Here is a 6,000-nt window from a genome sequence, read left to right on the forward strand (position 1 = left end):
AAGAAGAACTATTAAAATCACAACTGATGGGGGGAAAAAACAAACAAACAAAAAAACAGGATAGGAAGGGCCACCAAGGCAATGAGTAGAAAGGTTCTGTATCACCATTGAAATAACCAGTTAGTCATTAACATTTCATCAGAATGAAGTTATTTGTTTAGTTAACCAGTATCAGAGGCCTATTACAGTGAACAAAATGCATCTGCCACCTCCTGATCATGGTGTCACAATAGAGCTGGGAGCCTGTCCTCAAGCTCCATAATAAGAGTGAAATCAGAAGGGAAGCAATTTTCAGGAAGTAAGTCTACCTTCTTGGAGGTACCTCCCTTCTTTCCTCAGAATAATTACTGTGTTCAAATAATAGTGATTTGAGGGTTTAACTGGGATGTGCACCATCACACTTCTCCTCCTCAGACCTCAGACTTGGACTGGAGCTCCAGCACCAGCTCTCCTGGGTCTCCATCTAACGGATGGAAGATCGTGGGATTTCTCAGCCTCCACATTCCTGTGAGCCAATTCCTTGTAATAAATCTCTTCATATATATATTCCTAATGGTTCCATTTCTCTGGGGAACACTGACTATGTCTCTAAATAGCATATTTAAATACCAAGCCTTTGACATTTTCAATTGACCTTTTTCCTGTGAAAAATAAAGATTTAATTTTTTCCTATTTGTTCACCCCATGAGCCCATCACACATATACAAACTTTACTTGGCCCCATCAATCCACGATAGTTATATTGTAATTTTGTCCAAATCAATAATAATAATTATTATTTTTAATCCTCACTCAGGATGTTTTTTCCATTGCTTTTCAGAGAGAGAGAGAGATTGATGTGAGAGAGACACATCGATTGGTTGCCTCCTGCTCTCGCCCCAACCTGGACAGAGCCTGCAACTGAGGTACATGCCCTTGGCTGGAATCAAACCCGGGACCCCCTCAGTCCACAGGCCGACAGTCTAACCACTGAGCAAAAATGGCCAGGGCCACAATAATTATTTTTTCTCTTTCTGTAAAGGGTTTTTCTTTCCCTGAAGTTTATATTTGTCTTGCTTTTCTTTTGTTTAGTTTACTGTCCCTTTATCTTTCATTTATTTCCAGATGCCGTTCCAAACATATAAATCTTCCTTTGGCACACTTGAACATAGTAAGTATCCTAAAAATTTAATCTTAAAAAAAATCTTTCTCAGCTCATTCTGACATGTTCCAAATAGAATGTGGTTGATCTAGGCCTGCGGCAAAGCTGCAGTCTAGAAATCTCTTTCCCATCTTCTTGCAAATTCCCGTTACCTCCCTCTTGGACTGGATCGTGTGGCTTCCTGTTTCTTGGTTTTCTTTTTGACTTTAGCAGAACACACCCTTTTGAAAAAGTTTCATGGTTATGGAAGGTAATATTTTTGAATTCTTACATATTTTAAATTATCTTATTCTTAAACAAACTAAATATTTGGTTTAGCTGGTATAAACATTTTGTTGTAGATCATTTTTGAAAATGATTATGAAAGTATTTCTTAGTATCTTCTGATGGACCTGGAGAGTATTATGCTAAGTGAAATAAGCCAGTCAGAGAAAGACAAGTACCATATGATTTTACTTAGATGTGGAATCTAATGAACAAAATAAGCTAACAAACAAAACAGAAACAGACTCATAGATACAGAGAACAGATGGACAGCTGTAAAAGGGGAGGAGGTTTGGGGGGCTGCATGAAAAAGGGGAAGGGATTGAGCAAAAAAGAAAAGAAAAGAAACCTCATAGACACAGAGAACAGTATGGTGATTACCCGTGGGCGAGGGAGTGGGGGGAGGTAGATGGGAAAGGGGTGGTAAGTGATGATGGAAGGAAACTTTGGGTGGTGAACACACAATACAATATACAGATGATGTATTATAGAATAGTACACGTAAAACTTATATAATTTGTTAAGCAATATCACCCCGATAAATCCAATAAAAATTAAAAATTTGATGATCTTTTAATATTTCCTCTCTTACATAAAACTTTTTCTGTGAAAGCTCCTAGAGGGATCCCCCCCCCCAACTGTTCTGAAATTTCACAATTATGTTCCTTGGCCTCGGTCAATTTTCATTCATTATGTAGGGTACTTGGTGACCCCTTATAATTAGGAAGGCCAAGTTTTTTAATGCTAAAATTATTTTTAAAACATTTCTTTTATAATTTTCTTTTCTCTATTTTCTCATTCTGAAACTTCCATTATTGGTATTATTGGGATATTGGAAGTCCTAAATTGATCATCTCATTTTCTTATCTTTTTAAATTTTATTTTATATTTTTGTGTTTTTGCTTTGATTTCTAGATTTCTTCAACATTATCTGCCAACTTTTCTACTGTGTTTCTCATTTCTACCAACATACTTTTAACTTCAAAGGGTTCCACTTTATTTTCTGAAATGCTTCATAATATACATGTCTTGGTCTATGCTTGCTTGTCTCTCTTGAAATATTAATTATATTTTTTAGATTTTCTGCTACTTATATTGCTCGTTTACTGCTTGTCTCTCTCATTCCCTTTTCAAAATTGTATTGCTCTTATCTGCTGTCCCTTTCTATTTGTCTTTGTTGGTTTATTGTTTTTCAAAAAGTTTTTAAGGGACTCTATTTTCAAGGGATTTTGAGGGACGCTGGGCCAATTTAAACATTCATCCCTCCATGTTTTAACTAACTCATATGCATTTGTCTAAAAAATCCTTCTTTTACTTTTATAATTCAGAATTTAAATTCAAATTTCTCTCCAGCACAATTAACTTAATACAACTTGTATGGCTCTCCCATTCCTCTTTCTCGGGCTAACTCGGTTCCCACTGCATAGCTGAGTACATGATCTGTTTTTCTCCCTCTTTTCTCCTTCAGTTTGTACCCTCATCTTACTCAAATATCTAGAATTTTTCCAGAGTGTATTTTTAAAGGCATGTTTCCACTTGCAAATGCTTCTTGATTACCTGTTATGTTCTATGCCAGTACTGTATAATAGAAACTTACTATTGTGAGCCACAAATGTGAACCTCATATGCGATTTAAACTCTCTAGAAGCCACATTGAAAAGAAAGTAAAAAGAGCAGGTGAAATTGATTTCAGTAATAAAATGTATTTAATCCAATATAGCCAAAAGGTTATTTTAACACGTAATCAATGTAAAAATAATTTTTGAGAAATGTTACGCTCTTTTTTTTTTATAGCAAGTCTTCAAAATCTCATATATATTTTATATTTATAACTTGGACCTACCACATTTTAAGGTCTTGATAAACATACGACTAGTGGCTACCATATTGGACACCATAGTTCTAGGTACTTGTAATACAAATATAAGAAGTCATGGGTCATAGTCCAAATAGTTTATGCTCAAATAAGTCAGACAATAAGTGAAAAAAAAAGGAAAGTGCTGGATGGTTACAGTGGTAAAGCTTTATCCAGGAAAAAATTTAAAAAAGCACGTAAATAAGATTACAGTTGGAGAAAAGGCATTCTTAAAAAAGGATAATATAAACTTAAATAACTTAAATTAATAACTTAAACTTAAATAAAACTTAAAAGTAAGTTTATATTATTAAACTAAAGAGTAAATGCAGGACATAACACTGGAGAGTTAATCAATGGCAGATTTCATGAGCATTGCATGCTAGCCTAAAATTTGAAACCACAGGGAGCAAGCAAATACTTTTAAACATGGAAAAGTTGTGATTAGATTTATGTTTGTGACAATATTCAAATTGGGCAATAGAGAGCAGATGGGAAAAGGGCCAGACTGGAAGCAAGGAGATCAGATAAAAATCTTGAGGAGTGAGCCAGTCAAGAGGTGGCATGAAACAAATATGACAGCGGTTGTGGGAATTTGAAGTGAAACATATTGGAGGCCTTTGAACAAAGCAAACTCAGAAAATAGTGGCTGTTTGGATGGGTCAGGGGAGGGAAACAAGGGAAAGTAAGTGGGGGACATTATTATGACGCTTCATTTCTGACTTTGGGAGAGGGAAAGGCTTCATTCACCAAGATCTAAATTACAAGAGCAAGAAAAGAGGGTTTGAGGTTAACAATGATGTATTATTATTGCATTTGGGGTATGATCTCTTGTTGGAAAACCAAGTAGAAATGTTCATTCAGTAACTAAATGTGGGCCTGGAGCTCAGCAGAAATACAGCTATGAGAGTAGAATTTTCAGTGACCTGAAACAAGCTAGAATCTCAGACACAATGTGGATATTTTTAAAGGGATGAGAAGTGGAATGAAATGAAAGGACACTATATTGAGTCCTGTTTAATGCAAACACTAAACCTATATGTGAACAAAATAGAAATGAAACACTTTACCAATGACTTGCGTGTGTATTTTCCTTGGCAAGACATGAAATTTTCCATGTTGACAATATAGTAGATAAGTTTATTAAATAAACTCAGGACACGGACAAACTATTATTATTAAATTTTCTCAAAAGTTGATTTAAAAACTAGTAGTACAGTTCACCAACATGTGTTCAAAGCAGGACTGTATAGGTGAGCCAAGGTAAGATTTATTCATGCTAGTCACCTAGTGTTACCTTTGTGGCCCTGCGCTGTGTTTACTCTTAACAATCTGACAGCAAATAAGAGGTTTTTTTTTTCCTCCTGACACCAAATATGTGGTGTTCTTTCAAACACCACTTCTCCAACTTCCTGATGGTAGTTACCTAGAAATAGCATCAGATTCCACATATTTAAGGGTTCAGTCCCATTAGACTGGCCCCTACTTCAGATGCCAATTGCTAGGCCCAGGCCTTCTGTATTTCTATTGGACCAGCTATAAATCCAGAGTTCCCACAATGACCTTCCCATGTTCAACAGATTGCCAGAATGACTCACAGAACTCAGGAAAGCACTTTATTACTATTACCAGCTTATTACAAAGGACACTACTTAGGGACGGTCAGATGGAAGAGATACATAGCTCAAGTATGGTGGAAGGGGTGTGAAGCTTTCATGCCCTCTTCACGTAAAACACCTTCCCAGCACATCCATGTGATCACCAACTCAGAAGTTCTCTGAACTCCACTGTTTAGGAGTTTTGATGCAGGTTTTGTTGCACAGGCGTGACTGATTAAGTCATTGGCCATTGGTGACTGAACTCAATATCCATTCCCTCTCCTGTCCCTGGAGGTTGGGCAGTAGGAGTAAAAGTTCTAACCCTCTAATCCCTTGGTTGGTTCCTCTGGCAACCAGCCCCTATCCTGAAGCTATCTAGTGGTCCACCAAAAGTCACCTCATTAGCATAAATGAGGTTGAAAGGGGTTTATTGTGAATAACAAAATCTCTCCTCTCACGCCTATCGCTCAGGAAATTTCAAGGATTTTAGAACCTCAGTGTCAGGGACTGGAGACAAAACTAAATATATATTTCTTATCATAGTTGCCCTCTTAGAGTTCTCCCTGGTGCATACTTCAGCAATATTTTGTTACCTTAAGAAGTTTAGTACATTGATAATCTCCCTCTAGAGGAAATGATAATAGACTTGAAAACATTTAGAATAGTTTACAATTGTTAAAGAACAAAAATTCAATCAAGTAAATTTGAAGATCTAATTGACTCTATTGAGCAATTTATGAATTCTATTTAACAAGCAGAGAGGAGTCCAGAAAAGCTATACGATATGAAAGGCTTTTATAGGCAGAAATTGGGCCAGACAAGAAAATCAGCAAAAAAAGAAAGGGTGATTTCAGGCAAGGTGACCTTCCCTTAAAGGAAGGCAAGGGTCTTATTAGGCAGATTGCCTCAGCTTCCTTTGGGAGATGGAGAAGGCCCATGTGACCACATTACCTCATTGGTACTCAGCAGAAAATTCCAGACTCATCATTAAGATTACATTCCTGGAGAAAGTTGAAACGTCCATTAGGTCAGGCACTAAGTCTAGGTTCAGTGTCACGGAGTTTAGACACAATTTGGGGCCTGTGGTTCCTCTTAACACAATCCTAGATTACGTGAAATGATTGAAGCATCATTTTCACTAC

The sequence above is a fragment of the Miniopterus schreibersii genome, assembly GCF_964146895.1.
Source record: "Miniopterus schreibersii genome assembly, chromosome: 5".
Taxonomy (NCBI): Eukaryota; Metazoa; Chordata; class Mammalia; order Chiroptera; family Miniopteridae; genus Miniopterus; species Miniopterus schreibersii.